The 16,296-nt window shown below is 48.8% G+C and overlaps 1 pseudogene; it reads right to left on the reverse strand.

Moving 5' to 3' along the window:
* Nucleotides 1-16,296, reverse strand: part of LOC125722823 (NACHT, LRR and PYD domains-containing protein 12-like) — a 164,518-nt pseudogene that overhangs the window by 134,108 nt on the left and 14,114 nt on the right.

A 16,296-nucleotide genomic window follows, 5' to 3' on the forward strand; every position in this document is an offset into this window, starting at 1 on the left:
ATAGTGTAAGGATTGGGAACCACTGTTTATGAACCTACATCAGTTTGGCTCAGAGGCATTGTATTTTGAAAGAGACTTTTAGTTGGTAACTTGGAGTGGTTGTTTTTTTCATGAGTACTAGTATTTCATGGGCATGATGTGAGTGTACCTGGTAGGATTATGGAATTATTTTGATTTAGGAGACCACTGAATTTACTAAATGAAGAAGCTACATTCAGACAGTTGTAGGTTCCTTTAACATGTCTAATAGGGTGTGAAATAAATAAATGAAGTCATAGATATAATTTCCTTTATGTTAACCAATCATTTAAAAAAATAAAATTAATGGTTAAAAGTCTTATTTCAGACACTGGTAAGCTGACCTCTTGTTGATGAAACCATTACTTGATAATTGAGCACTGCAACTGACCAGTACATCAATCATTAATCAACATAATCTGAGAATGAGATACATTTGGTGTCCTCAGTAACAGACTGCTACTACTACTTAGTACTACTACTGTATGATGAAAAATAACCCAGAGTTTGTGTCAGTAAAATTTGGTGGAATGAGGCCTCTAAGATGCCTGAAAAGGGACTATTAAAGGGTCTACATTTCAAAATTACCTCAGAAGAACCCCTACAACCCCCCGAAATTGGTTTATGTCTCATGTCTCGGAGTTTGCGTGTCGAGTTTCCCTGAACAATGGTAGCCACCTACTTTCAAGGTGGTAGCCTCCTTCTCGTGAAACTAATGAAACCCCTGACATGTGACAGACGTGAAAGGGTCTGGAGAAGCCATGGAGAACGTTATGCTGCCTGCAGCATTGTTCAGCATGACCGGTTTGGTGGTGGGTCAGTGATGGTCTGGGGAGGCATATCCATGGAGGGACGCACAGTCCTCTACAGGCTAGACAACGGCACCTTGACTGCCATTAGGTATCAGGATGAAATCCTTGAACCCATTGTCAGACCCTATGCTGATGCAGTGGGTCCTGGGTTCCTCCTGGTGCACGACAATGCCCGGCCTCATGTGGCAAGACCATGTAGGCAGTTCCTGGAGGATGAAGGAATTGATACCATTGACTGCCCCCACGCTCGCCTGACCTAAATCCAATAGAACACCTCTGGGACATTATGTTTCGTCCATTCGATGCCACCAGGTTGCACCTCAGACTGTCCAGAAGCTCAGTGATACCCTGGTCCAGATCTGAGAGGAGATCCCCCAGGACACCATCCATGGTCTCATTAGGACCATGCCCCGACATTGTCAGGCATGCATACAACCATGTGGAGTCCATACAAACTATACTGAGTACGATTTTGAGTTGCCGCAATGAAATTTCAGCAAAATGGACTAGCCTGCAGGGGCGGCATGGTGGTGCAGTGGTTAGCACTGTTGCCTCACACCTCTGGGACCCGGGTTCGAATCTCCACCTGGGTCACATGTGTGTGGAGTTTGCATGTTCTCCCCATGTCGTCGTGGGTTTCCTCCGGGTACTCCGGTTTCCCCCCACAGTCCTAAAACATGCTGAGGCTAATTGGACTTGCTAAATTGCCCGTAGGAATGCATGTGAGAGTGAATGGTGTGTGAGTGTGCCCTGCGATGGGCTGGCCCCCCATCCTGGGTTGTTCCCAGCCTCGTGCCCATTGCTTCCGGGATAGGCTCCGGACCCCCCACGACCCAATAGGATAAGTGGTTTGGAAAATGGATGGATGGATGGATGGACTAGCCTGTGACATCATTTTTCACTTTGATTTTCGGGGTGTCTTTGAATTCAGCCCTCTGTAGGTTGATAATTTCATTTCCATCAAACGGTGTGGCATCCTTTCGTTCCTAACAGATTACCCAGTCTGCATCAGTATAGATATCCAGCATGATTTTTTTCCTCATTGATATCTGATGTGTTTTCAAAGCGTCCCTTTAATTTTTTTGACCAGTGTATATGTGTGATGAATTTTTATTCACTAAGTTCTTTTTGACAATAACGGCTCCTATCATCCACAACCATCATATATAAATACAATCCTGTCTTTGTTTTTTTCGTTCTTTTCGTTTTTCTCCTTTTCTTTTCCTCTCCCCTCTACAAGTCACATTAAATACTGACTTCACTCGCCCCCCAGTCCTGCCACTTCCACTAGCCTCTAGCTTGGGGGAGTAGTTATTTTCCCCTGTGCCTCTGGGTGGGGCAGGTCACCTAATGCACTGGGGGTGGGGTGTCACAGACACTCTCACAGACACGTACCCTGTCACAGACACTCTCACACACGCGTACCCTGCCGCAGACACTCTCACACACACGTACCCTGTCACAGACACTCTCACACACACGAACTCTGCCACAGACACTCTCACACACACGTACCCTGCTGCAGACACTCTCACACACACGTACCCTGTCACAGACACTCACACACACGTCTCCTGTCACAGATAATCTCACACACACGTCTCCTGTCACAGACAATCTCATACAAACATATCCTGCCACAGACACTCTCACACACACATACCCTGCCGCAAACACTCTCACACACACGTACCCTGCCGCAGACACTCTCACACACACGTACCCTGCCGCAGACACTCTCACACACGTACCCTGTCGCAGACACTCACACACACGTACCCCGTCGCAGACACTCTCACACACGCGTACCCCGTCACAGACACTCTCACACACGCGTACCCCGCCACAGACACTCTCACACACGCGTACCCTGCCGCAGACACTCTCACACACGTCTCCTGTCGCAGACACTCTCACACACACGTACCCTGCTGTAGACACTCTCACACACACGTACCCCGTCACAGACACTCTCACACACGCGTACCCCGCCACAGACACTCTCACACACGCGTACCCCGCCACAGACACTCTCACACACGCGTACCCCGCCACAGACACTCTCACACACGCGTACCCTGCCACAGACACTCTCACACACGCGTACCCTGCCGCAGACACTCTCACACACGCGTACCCTACCGCAGACACTCTCACACACGCGTACCCTGTCGCAGACACTGTCACACACACGTACCCTGTCGCAGACACTCTCACACACGCGTACCCTGTCGCAGACACTCTCACACACGCGTACCCTGTCGCAGACACTCTCACACACGCGTACCCTGCCGCAGACACTCTCACACACGCGTACCCTGCCGCAGACACTCTCACACACGCGTACCCTGCCGCAGACACTCTCACACACGCGTATCCTGACACAGACAATCTCATACACGCGTCTCCTGTCACAGACACTCTCACACACGCGTACCCTGTCACAGACGCTCTCACACACACGTACCCTGACACAGACGATCTCACAAACACGTCTCCTGTCACAGACGATCTCACACAAACATATCCTGCAACAGACACTCTCACACACACATACCCTGCCGCAAACACTCTCACACACACGTACCCTGCCGCAGACACTCTCACACACACGTACCCTGCCGCAGACACTCTCACACACACGTACCCTGTCGCAGACACTCTCACACACGCGTACCCTGTCGCAGACACTCTCACACACGCGTACCCTGTCGCAGACACTCTCACACACGCGTACCCTGTCGCAGACACTCTCACACACGCGTACCCTGTCGCAGACACTCTCACACACGCGTACCCTGTCGCAGACACTCTCACACACGCGTACCCTGTCGCAGACACTCTCACACACGCGTACACTGTCGCAGACACTCTCACACACGCGTACCCTGCCGCAGACACTCACACACACGTACCCTGCCACAGACACTCTCACACACACGTACCCTGTCGCACACGTTCTCAGAAACACGTACACTGCCGCGGACACTCTCAGACACGCGTACCCTGCCACAGACACTCTCACACACGCGTACCCTGCCAAAGACACTCTCACACACACGTACCCTGTCACAGACAATCTCACACACACGTCTCCTGTCACAGACAATCTCATGCAAACATATCCTGCCACAGACAATCTCATACAAACATATCCTGCCACAGACACTCTCACACACACGTACCCTGCCGCAAACACTCTCACACTCACGTACCCTGCCGCAGACACTCTCACACACACGTACTCTGCCGCAGACACTCTCACACACACGTACCCTGTCGCAGACACTCACACACGCGTACCCAGTCACAGACACTCTCACACACGCGTACCCTGTCACAGACACTCTCACACACGCGTACCCTGTCACAGACACTCTCAAACACGCGTACCCTGCCACAGACACTCTCACACACGCGTACCCTGCCACAGACACTCTCACACACACGTCTCCTTTCACAGACAATCTCACACACACGTCTCCTGTCACAGACAATCTCATGCAAACATATCCTGCCACAGACAATCTCATACAAACATATCCTGCCACAGACACTCTCACACACACGTACCCTGCCGCAAACACTCTCACACTCACGTACCCTGCCGCAGACACTCTCACACACACGTACTCTGCCGCAGACACTCTCACAAACACGTACCCTATCGCAGACACTCACACACGCGTACCCAGTCACAGACACTCTCACACACGCGTACCCTGTCACAGACACTCTCACACACGCGTACCCTGTCACAGACACTCTCACACACACGTACCCTGCCACAGACACTCTCACACACGCGTACCCTGCCACAGACACTCTCACACACACGTACCCTGCCACAGACGCTCTCACACACACGTACCCTGACACGAACAATCTCACACACACGTCTCCTGTCACAGATAATCTCACACATACGTCTCCTGTCACAGACAATCTCTCACACACGTACCCTGTCACAGACACTCTCACACACACGTACACTTTCACAGACATTCTCACACACACGTATCCTACCACAGACACTCTCACACAGACGTCTCCTGTCACAGACAATCTCAAACAAACATATCCTGCCACAGACACTCTCTCACACACGTACCCTGTCACAGACACTCTCACACACACGTACACTGTCACAGACACTCTCACACACACGTATCCTACCGCAGACACTCTCATACACACGTACCCTGTCACAGACACTCTCACACACGTACCCTGTCACAGACACTCTCACATACGCGTACCCTGCCGCAGACGCTCTCACACACACGTACCCTGTCCCAGACACTTTCACACACATGTACACTGTCACAAACACTCTCACACACGCGTACCCTATCACAGACACTCTCACACACACGTACCCTGTCACAGACACTCTCACACACGTACCCTGTCACAGACACTCTCACACACGCGTACCCTGCCGCAGACGCTCTCACACACACGTACCCTGCCACAAACACTATCACACACACATACCCTGCTGCAGAGACTCTCACACACACGTACCCTGTCACAGACAATCTCACACACACGTCTCCTGTCACAGACAATCTCACACACACGTCTCCTGTCACAGACACTCTCACACACGTACCCTGTCACAAACACTATCACACACACATACCCTGCTGCAGAGACTCTCACACACACGTACCCTGTCACAGACAATCTCACACACACGTCTCCTGTCACAGACACTCTCACACACGTACCCTGCCACAGACACTCTAACACACGCGTATTCTGCGGCAGACACTCTCACACACACGTACCCTGTCACAGACACTCTCACACACACGTACCCTGCCACAGACACTCTCACACACACGTACCCTGTCACAGACACTCTCACACACGCGTACCCTGCCACAGAAACTCTCACACACGCGTACCCTGCCACAGACACTCTCACACACACGTACCCTGTCACAGACAATCTCACACACACGTCTCCTGTCACAGACAATCTCACACACACGTCTCCTGTCACAGACACTCTCACACACGTACCCTGCCACAGACACTCTCACACACGCTTATTCTGCGGCAGACACTCTCACACACACGTACCCTGTCACAGACACTCTCACACACACGTACCCTGTCACAGACACTCTCACACACACGTACCCTGTCACAGACACTCTCACACACACGTACCCTGCCACAGACACTCTCACACACACGTACCCTGTCACAGACACTCACACACACGTACCCTGCCACAGACACTCTCACACACACGTCTCCTGACACAGACAATCTCACACACACGTCTCCTGTCACAGACAATCTCTTGCAAACATATCCTGCCACAGACACTCTCACACACACGTACCCTGCTGCAGACACTCTCACACACACGTACCCTGTCGCAGACACTCTCACACACACGTACCCTGTCGCAGACACTCTCACACACATGTACACTGTCACAGACACTCTCACACATGCGTACCCTATCACAGACACTTTCACACACACATATCCTGCCAGAGACACTCTCACACACACGTATCCTGCGGCAGACACTCTCACCACACGTACCCTGCTGCAGAGACTCTCACAAACACGTACCCTGTCACAGACAATCTCACACACACGTCTCCTGTCAAAGACAATCTCACACACACGTACCCTGCTGCAGACACTCTCACACACACGTACGCTGCTGCAGACACTCTCATACACACGTACCCTGCCACAAACACTATCACACACACATACCCTGCTGCAGAGACTCTCACACACACGTACCCTGTCACAGACAATCTCACACACACGTCTCCTGTCACAGACAATCTCACACACACGTCTCCTGTCACAGACACTCTCACACACGTACCCTGTCACAGACACTGTCACACACGCGTACTCTGCGGCAGACACTCTCACACACACGTACCCTGTCACAGACACTCCCACACAAACGTACCCTGCCACAGACACTCTCACACACACGTACCCTGTCACAGACACTCACACACACGTACCCTGCCACAGACACTCTCACACACACGTCTCCTGTCACAGACAATCTCACACATACGTCTCCTGTCACAGACAATCTCATACACACGTACCCTGTCACAGACACTCTCACACACGCGTACTCTGCGGCAGACACTCTCACACACACGTACCCTGTCACAGACACTCTCACACACACGTACCCTGCCACAGACACTCTCACACACACGTACCCTGTCACAGACACTCACACACACGTACCCTGCCACAGACACTCTCACACACACGTCTCCTGTCACAGACACTCTCACACACACGTACCCTGCTGCAGACACTCTCATACACACGTACCCTGTCACAGACACTCTCACACACGCGTACTCTGCGGCAGACACTCTCACACACACGTACCCTGTCACAGACACTCTCACACACACGTACCCTGCCACAGACACTCTCACACACACGTATCCTGCGGCAGACACTCTCATACACACGTACCCTGCCAGAGACACTCTCACACACACGTACCCTGTCACAGACAATCTCACACACACGTCTCCAGTCAAAGACAATCTCACACACACGTACGCTGCTGCAGACACTCTCACACACACGTACGCTGCTGCAGACACTCTCATACACACGTACCCTGCTGCAAACACTCTCACACACACATACCCTGTCACAGACAATCTCACACACGTCTCCAGTCACAGACACTCTCACAAACGTACCCTGCTGCAGACACTCTCACACACACATACCCTGCTGCAGAGACTCTCACACACACGTACCCTGTCACAGACAATCTCACTCACGTCTCCTGTCACAGACGCTCTCTCACACACGTACCCTGTCACAGACACTCTCACACACACGTACCCTGTCACAGACACTCTCACACACGCGTACCCTGTCGCAGACACTCTCACACACGCGTACCCTGTCGCAGACACTCTCACACACGCGTACCCTGTCGCAGACACTCTCACACACGCGTACACTGTCGCAGACACTCTCACACACGCGTACCCTGCCGCAGACACTCACACACACGTACCCTGCCGCAGACACTCTCACACACACGTACCCTGTCGCACACGTTCTCAGAAACACGTACACTGCCGCGGACACTCTCACACACGCGTACCCTGCCAAAGACACTCTCACACACACGTACCCTGTCACAGACAATCTCACACACACGTCTCCTGTCACAGACAATCTCATGCAAACATATCCTGCCACAGACACTCTCACACACACGTACCCTGCTGCAGACACTCTCACACACACGTACCCTGTCGCAGACACTCTCACACACACGTACCCTGTCGCAGACACTCTCACACACATGTACACTGTCACAGACACTCTCACACATGCGTACCCTATCACAGACACTTTCACACACACATATCCTGCCAGAGACACTCTCACACACACGTATCCTGCGGCAGACACTCTCACACACACGTACCCTGCTGCAGAGACTCTCACAAACACGTACCCTGTCACAGACAATCTCACACACACGTCTCCTGTCACAGACAATCTCACACACACGTACCCTGCTGCAGACACTCTCACACACACGTACGCTGCTGCAGACACTCTCATACACACGTACCCTGCCACAAACACTATCACACACACATACCCTGCTGCAGAGACTCTCACACACACGTACCCTGTCACAGACAATCTCACACACACGTCTCCTGTCACAGACAATCTCACACACACGTCTCCTGTCACAGACACTCTCACACACGTACCCTGTCACAGACACTGTCACACACGCGTACTCTGCGGCAGACACTCTCACACACACGTACCCTGTCACAGACACTCTAACACACACGTACCCTGCCACAGACACTCCCACACACACGTACCCTGCCACAGACACTCTCACACACACGTACCCTGTCACAGACACTCACACACACGTACCCTGCCACAGACACTCTCACACACACGTCTCCTGTCACAGACAATCTCACACATACGTCTCCTGTCACAGACAATCTCATACACACGTACCCTGTCACAGACACTCTCACACACGCGTACTCTGCGGCAGACACTCTCACACACACGTACCCTGTCACAGACACTCTCACACACACGTACCCTGCCACAGACACTCTCACACACACGTACCCTGTCACAGACACTCACACACACGTACCCTGCCACAGACACTCTCACACACACGTCTCCTGTCACAGACACTCTCACACACACGTACCCTGCTGCAGACACTCTCATACACACGTACCCTGTCACAGACACTCTCACACACGCGTACTCTGCGGCAGACACTCTCACACACACGTACCCTGTCACAGACACTCTCACACACACGTACCCTGCCACAGACACTCTCACACACACGTATCCTGCGGCAGACACTCTCATACACACGTACCCTGCCAGAGACACTCTCACACACACGTACCCTGTCACAGACAATCTCACACACACGTCTCCAGTCAAAGACAATCTCACACACACGTACGCTGCTGCAGACACTCTCACACACACGTACGCTGCTGCAGACACTCTCATACACACGTACACTGCCGCAAACACTCTCACACACACATACCCTGCTGCAGAGACACTCACACACACGTACCCTGTCACAGACAATCTCACACACGTCTCCTGTCACAGACACTCTCACACACGTACCCTGCTGCAGACACTCTCACACACACGTACGCTGCTGCAGACACTCTCATACACACGTACCCTGCTGCAAACACTCTCACACACACATACCCTGCTGCAGAGACTCTCACACACACGTACCCTGTCACAGACAATCTCACACACGTCTCCTGTCACAGACACTCTCACAAACGTACCCTGCTGCAGACACTCTCACACACACATACCCTGCTGCAGAGACTCTCACACACACGTACCCTGTCACAGACAATCTCACTCACGTCTCCTGTCACAGACGCTCTCACACACACGTACCCTGTCTCAGACACTCTCACACACGCGTACCCTGTCACAAACACTCTCACACACACGTACCCTGCCACAGACACTCTCACACAGACGTCTCCTGTCACAGACAATCTCATACAAACATATCCTGCCACAGACACTCTCACACACACGTACCCTGCCACAGACACTCTCACACAGACGTCTCCTGTCACAGACAATCTCATACAAACATATCCTGCCACAGACACTCTCACACACACGTACCCTGTCACAGACAATCTCACACACGTCTCCTGTCACAGACACTCTCACACACGTACCCTGCTGCAGACACTCTCATACACACGTACCAAGCCGCAAACACTCTCACACACACATACCCTGCTGCAGAGACTCTCACACACACGTACCCTGTCACAGACAATCTCACTCATGTCTCCTGTCACAGACGCTCTCACACACACGTACCCTGTCTCAGACACTCTCACACACGTACCCTGCCACAGACACTCTCAGACACACGTACCCTGTCACAGACACTCACACACACGTACCCTGCCACAGACACTCTCACACACGCGTACCCTGTCACAGACACTCTCATACACGCGTACTCTGCCATAGACACTCTCGCACACGCGTACCCTGTCACAGACACTCTCACACACGCGTACCCTGCCATAGACACTCTTGCACACACGTACCCTGTCACAGACACTCTCACACACACGTATCCTGTCACAGACACTCTCATACACACATATCCTGCCACAGACACTCTCACACACACGTATCCTGCCAAAGACACTCTCACACACACGTATCCTACCTCAGATATTCTCACACACACTCCATTATACGTGAGTCCGCTATATCCGATGCTTTTTCTGCATGTTCTTAAAGGTGCACAGCCGGCAGACCTCGTCTGTTCCAGACGATATTCCATTATAACGGGATTATACTGCACCTCCAACTCCACCTAGCAGACATACCTATGAGGTGATTGAGGTATGGACTGATTCTGATCGTGTTTGGACTAAACACCCCGGGATTCAAATACATCTTCCACCGTGATTGACCCACATTATTGTTGTGCCACAGGTGAACTGCACAAACATGTTTTTTCACTGATCACTTATATAACTTGTTTTTCTCGGAAAGAGTTAGAACACCTATCTTGCCTTTCCCAGCGGAAATGGACGCTTATCTTTTCTCTCCCAGGAAAAAAGGGAAAGCCTTGCTCAAAATGCTTCATAACCGCAAGCGCAAAACAGCCTCACCTGGACAGGAATTGGAGAATAAAGAGCACAGTCCCTGAGGGGAGGGGTGACCCTGGCCAGCTCGCCCCCTGCCCGCACGCGTACCGCTCCAGATTTATTATAAAGGAAGGGGGAGAGCTCAGCACTGACCTGAGATCAGCCGTGGGATAGAGCGCGCATCGCCCGGCACTTCTTAGGAATCACGTGTTGGTCTCCTGCCAGGACTGAAAGGGGCTCTCTAGTCCGTGTGTGAAGGTGGGTGATTATAGCACGTCCGAGTGTAGATGGCTTGTGGCTACTTTTTCATTTTATTAATCAGTGGGATTATCTATCATCCATCCATCCATCCATTTTCCAAACCACTTATCCTACTGGGTCGCGGGGGGTCCGGAGCCTATCCCGGAAGCAATGGGAACGAGGCAGGGAACAACCCAGGATGGGGGGCCAGCCCATCGCAGGGCACACTCACACATGCACACCTATGGGCAATTTAGCAACTCCAATTAGCCTCAGCATGTCTTTGGACTGTGGGGGGGGAAACCGGAGTACCCAGAGGAAACCCCACGACGACATGGGGAGAACATGCAAACTCCATACACATGTGAACCAGGCGGCGACTCGAACCCGGGTGTGAGGCAGAGTGCTAACCACTGCACCACCATGCCGCCCCCAATTACCTATCAATGCTTATGAAATATATCATAATTTTGTGTATATTTTAAGAAATATTTCTGAACGGCCCAAAGCGAACCTGATTGTTCCTTCAACAGCCCTATATCCCCCTCTCACATTAAAACAATATTCTAGGTAGGGTCTTACCAAGAAATTGCATAATCTTAGCATCACCTCATTTAAATTAAACTCCACACACCTAGAGATGTAACCCAACATCCTATTTGGCCTTTTTAATTGCTTCCCCACACTGGTGAGAGTGGAACATGGAAGCATCAACATACACACTGAGGTCTTTCTCATAATTAGTTACCTTTATTTCAGTGGAACCCATAAAAAATCTGTACTTTATATTTCTGCTCCCTGCATGGATTACCTTACATTTATCTACATTACATTTAATCTGCCAGGTATCAGCCCAGTCATTAATTAAATCAAGATCCCGTTGTAGCCTCTCCGCTGCTAGATCAGTATTTGCTACATCATCCACCTTGGTGTTGTCTGCAAATTTACCTAGTTTACTGTATGTATTGGTGTCAATATCATTAATGTAAAATAGGAACAATAGTGGTCCTAAAATTGAACCCTGCGGTACCCCACTATGAACGCAGGCCCAATGTGACATTGTGCCTCTAATAACTACCTGCTGCTTCCTGTCTGTTAACCAGTTTTCAATCCAAGTTGCTACAGTTCCTAAAATCCCTGCAGCTTTGAGCTTAAGCAAGAGCTGTTTGAGGGGGACAACATCAAAGGCCTTCTGCAAATCTAAGTACATTTTGTGACCAATTTCTATTTTTGCTTCCTCAAAGAACTCAAGTAGATTAGTTAAACAGGATCAACTTCTCCTAAATCCAGGTTGGCTACCCCTCAGAATGTTATTTATATCCAGCTTATTTGTATCCATAACTTTTCCAGTTATGCAAGTTAAAGTAATTGGCCTAAAGTTTGCTGGATTACATCTATCCCCTTTTTGAATATGGGTGTTATATTAGCATACTTCCAATCATAAGGTACCACACGTGCAAATAAGGATTTCGGAAACAGTAAAGTTAAAGGTTGGCTAATAATAACCCTCATTTATTATAAAAGTATAGGTAAGATGCCATCAGGGCCCTGCGATTTATTTATTTTGAGCTTAGCTAGGCTTTGTACCACATCAGCCTCAGTTATACATACATTCCCTCCGCAATTATTGGCACCCCTTTGTACAAGGGGTAAGAAAAAATCTACCTTCTGGTGAAGGTGCTTCATCTCACACGGAAAAAAAAATTGAAAAATCCAACCTTTAATTAAAATCAATTTATTCGAAGAGAAAACAAATCCTTCATCAAGAAATAATTATTTTTAACAAAAACACATGAGCCATGGCAGTATTGGCATATATTGGCAGTCCTGCAAATTATAGTGAACACAATGTAACTGAAGCATGTTTCCCATGTAAATTATACATCTTTGAGTTGACTGGAGTGAATAGGAACCTTCAAGCTGTAATCCATGACTTCCTGAGTAACTGGGGTACAAACATGAGGAGACACAGAGGCCAAATTCCCTTAGTCATCCATCAACATGGGAAAGATAAGAGACACACAGACCAAATGAGGGAGAAGTGTGCTGACCTTCATAAGTCAGGGAATGGGTATTAAAAAATAGCTACTCGCCTTAAAATGCCCATTTCTACTGTTAGGGCAATAATTTAAAAGTGGGCATAAACTGGAACTGTTATAAACCTGCCTGAAAGAGGAGCCAAGTTTATTATGCCCCCACATACAGGGAGGAGGATCGTAAGAGAGGCAAAAAATCCCCAAGGATGACTGTTGGTCAATTACCAGACAAAGTAAAACCTTGGGATTACCACGTCTCCAAAAAACCATCAGACGCCCCCTTCATGCTAACAGACGTTTTGAAAGTTATGACAGAAAGAAGCCTTTTCTGTCAGTTACTTAAAATATTAGTGCCAGGAGTTTGAAAATCATTATACAACTTTGACTGGAATCAAATTCCAAATGCAATAAACATTCAAGGTGAGTTTAACGTAAAAAGAAGGATGGTTATAATGAAATGAACCTTATCCCAGCTGTATAATATGGTGGAGGTTCTGTGATGTTGTGGAGCTGTTTTTCCTCCAAAAACCCTGGAAACCTCGTTAGGGTACATCGCACTATGGGGTCCATGAAATACCAGGACATTTTAGACTTCGATACTCCTGCTTTATTTTGAAATCACTAGCTATGTTCCACCTTATTATCTCCAGCGTACAGTGTTAAATACCCAGTCAGACTGACCTCAGTATCTCCAGTTTACAGTGTGAAATACCCAGTCAGACTGACCTCAGTATCTCCAGTTTACAGTGTGAAATACCCAGTCAGACTGACCTCAGTAACTCCAGTTTACAGTGTTGAATACCCAGTCAGACTGACCTCAGTAAGTCCAGTTTACAGTGTGGAATACCCAGTCAGACTGACCCCAGTAACTCCAGTTTACAGTGTGGAATACCCAGTCAGACTGACCTCAGTATCTCCAGTTTACAGTGTGGAATACCCAGTCAGACTGACCTCAGTATCTCCAGTTTACAGTGTAAGTCCCCCAGTCCAGCAGAGAGCAGCTTCACTCCTGAGTCCTGCAGGTCATTGTCACTCAGGTCCAGCTCTCTCAGGGGTGAGGAGTTTGATCTGAGAGCTGAAGCCAATGCCTCACAGCATTTCTCTGTGAGTTCACATCGGCCCACCCTTAAAAAAATTTAACACTTTTAAATCCACTTTTTACACTGCAGCACTGTATTCAAATGAGGAGAATAAGGGCCATGACATAATGGATTTTCAGAAAACAATTAAATTATTAAAAATCATTTTAACAATCATCCCGATTCTGTTTGGTGTCCATTATTTTTTATATATATAACACGTTAAAGTCAGCATGTTTAACTGTAACAGTGCTGTTAACTTTGCTAACCAACACAAATGTTTTGCATGGATTACAGTATATGGTTGAATGGATGTTTCCTGCTTCACTGCTTAATCATTTCTAGCATGGATCGGGGGCTGATCAGATTGTGAGATATAAGGAAGTAGGAGAAGAAAACAGAAGCTGTTTGTGTTTGTTTATTATGTAACTGCTGAAAGGCATTGTGGGTTTTCTTGCTGTCCAGTGACTTTTCTGCAAAATGCATATTCTGTACTCACTGCAGGTTCTTCAGTTTACAGCTGAGATCCTACAGTACAGCAGAGAGCAGCCACCACACAATACTGACCTCAGTATCCCCAGTTTACAGTGTAGAATATCCAGTAATACTGGCCTCAGTATCTCCAGTTTGCGTTGTGGAATACCCCACAACACTGGCCTCAGTATCCCAAGTTTACAGTGTGGAATACCTAATAGTACTGACCTCAGTATCTCCAGTTTGCGGTGTGGAATATCCAGTAATAATGGCCTCAGTATCTCCAGTTTGCGGTGTGGAATATCCAGTAATACTGACCTGAGTATCTCCAGTTTGCGGTGTGGAATACCCAGTAATACTGACCCCAGTACCCCCAGTTTACAGTGTGGAATACCTAGTAGTACTGACCTCAGTATCTCTAGTTTACAGTGTGGAATACCCAGCAATACTGGCCTCAGTATCTCCAGTTTACAGTGTAGAATACCCAGTAATACTGACCTCAATATCTCCAGTTTACAGTGTAAATCCCCCAGTGCAGCAGAGAGCAGCTTCACTCCTGAATCCTTCAGGTCATTGTCACTCAGGTCCAGCTCTCTCAGGGGGGAAGAGTTTGATCTTAGAGCTGAAGACAGCACTTCACAGTGTTTATCTATGAGATCACAGCTGTTCAGCCTGAAACAGAAAACACTTTAAGACACAGACATATACACATCCGACACATTAGTAAAATACAAAGCATTACAATAAGCATTTGTTTTCAGTATAATTAGCAGCACAGCTTACACTTCAAAATGAATTATAGTCTGCAGAGTGTTCTGTGCGTCCTGACAATCTGCTGCAGTCATATGATCACTAATTGTGAGTCAGTGCATCTTTGCTCAAAACTAGAGGTAAAAACATTAAGTAGAAGCTACAGCCAAAAATCACAGAATATACAGGAATATATAGGAACACATCAACAGCAAGATGGACATGAACCCTCCCATAACAGTCAGACCAGTGCTTCCAGTGCAGTCCTTAGCCATCTTTCTGCCAGGTGTCCCTACACTCGACACGTATCACTGAAAGGAGGAGATGTGAACATTCCCAGCAGCTAATGCAGCAGCAACTGGCACTTGGATTCCTGATCCCATGAGTAAAACCCTTTTTCTCCCTGTATTGTTATACCTGGGAACATGTCAAATCACCAATTACGTCTGGGTGACATGACAATATTATCGGTAATGAGCGTAATTAGACAAGTATCCCGGTGTCGATATCTGACAGTGACTAACCGGCGATTATCGTCTTTGCTGGGGAAACACGCTTAGGCTACATACAAAGCAAGATAACAGAAGGATTCATGATTTGCTTTCAGTTCAGCTTTCTAGCCAAAGATTCTGAAGCAGTTAAAAAGAAACATTGCACAGAATTTCAC

The sequence above is a fragment of the Brienomyrus brachyistius genome, unplaced genomic scaffold, assembly GCF_023856365.1.
Source record: "Brienomyrus brachyistius isolate T26 unplaced genomic scaffold, BBRACH_0.4 scaffold42, whole genome shotgun sequence".
In the NCBI taxonomy this organism is placed as follows: Eukaryota; Metazoa; Chordata; class Actinopteri; order Osteoglossiformes; family Mormyridae; genus Brienomyrus; species Brienomyrus brachyistius.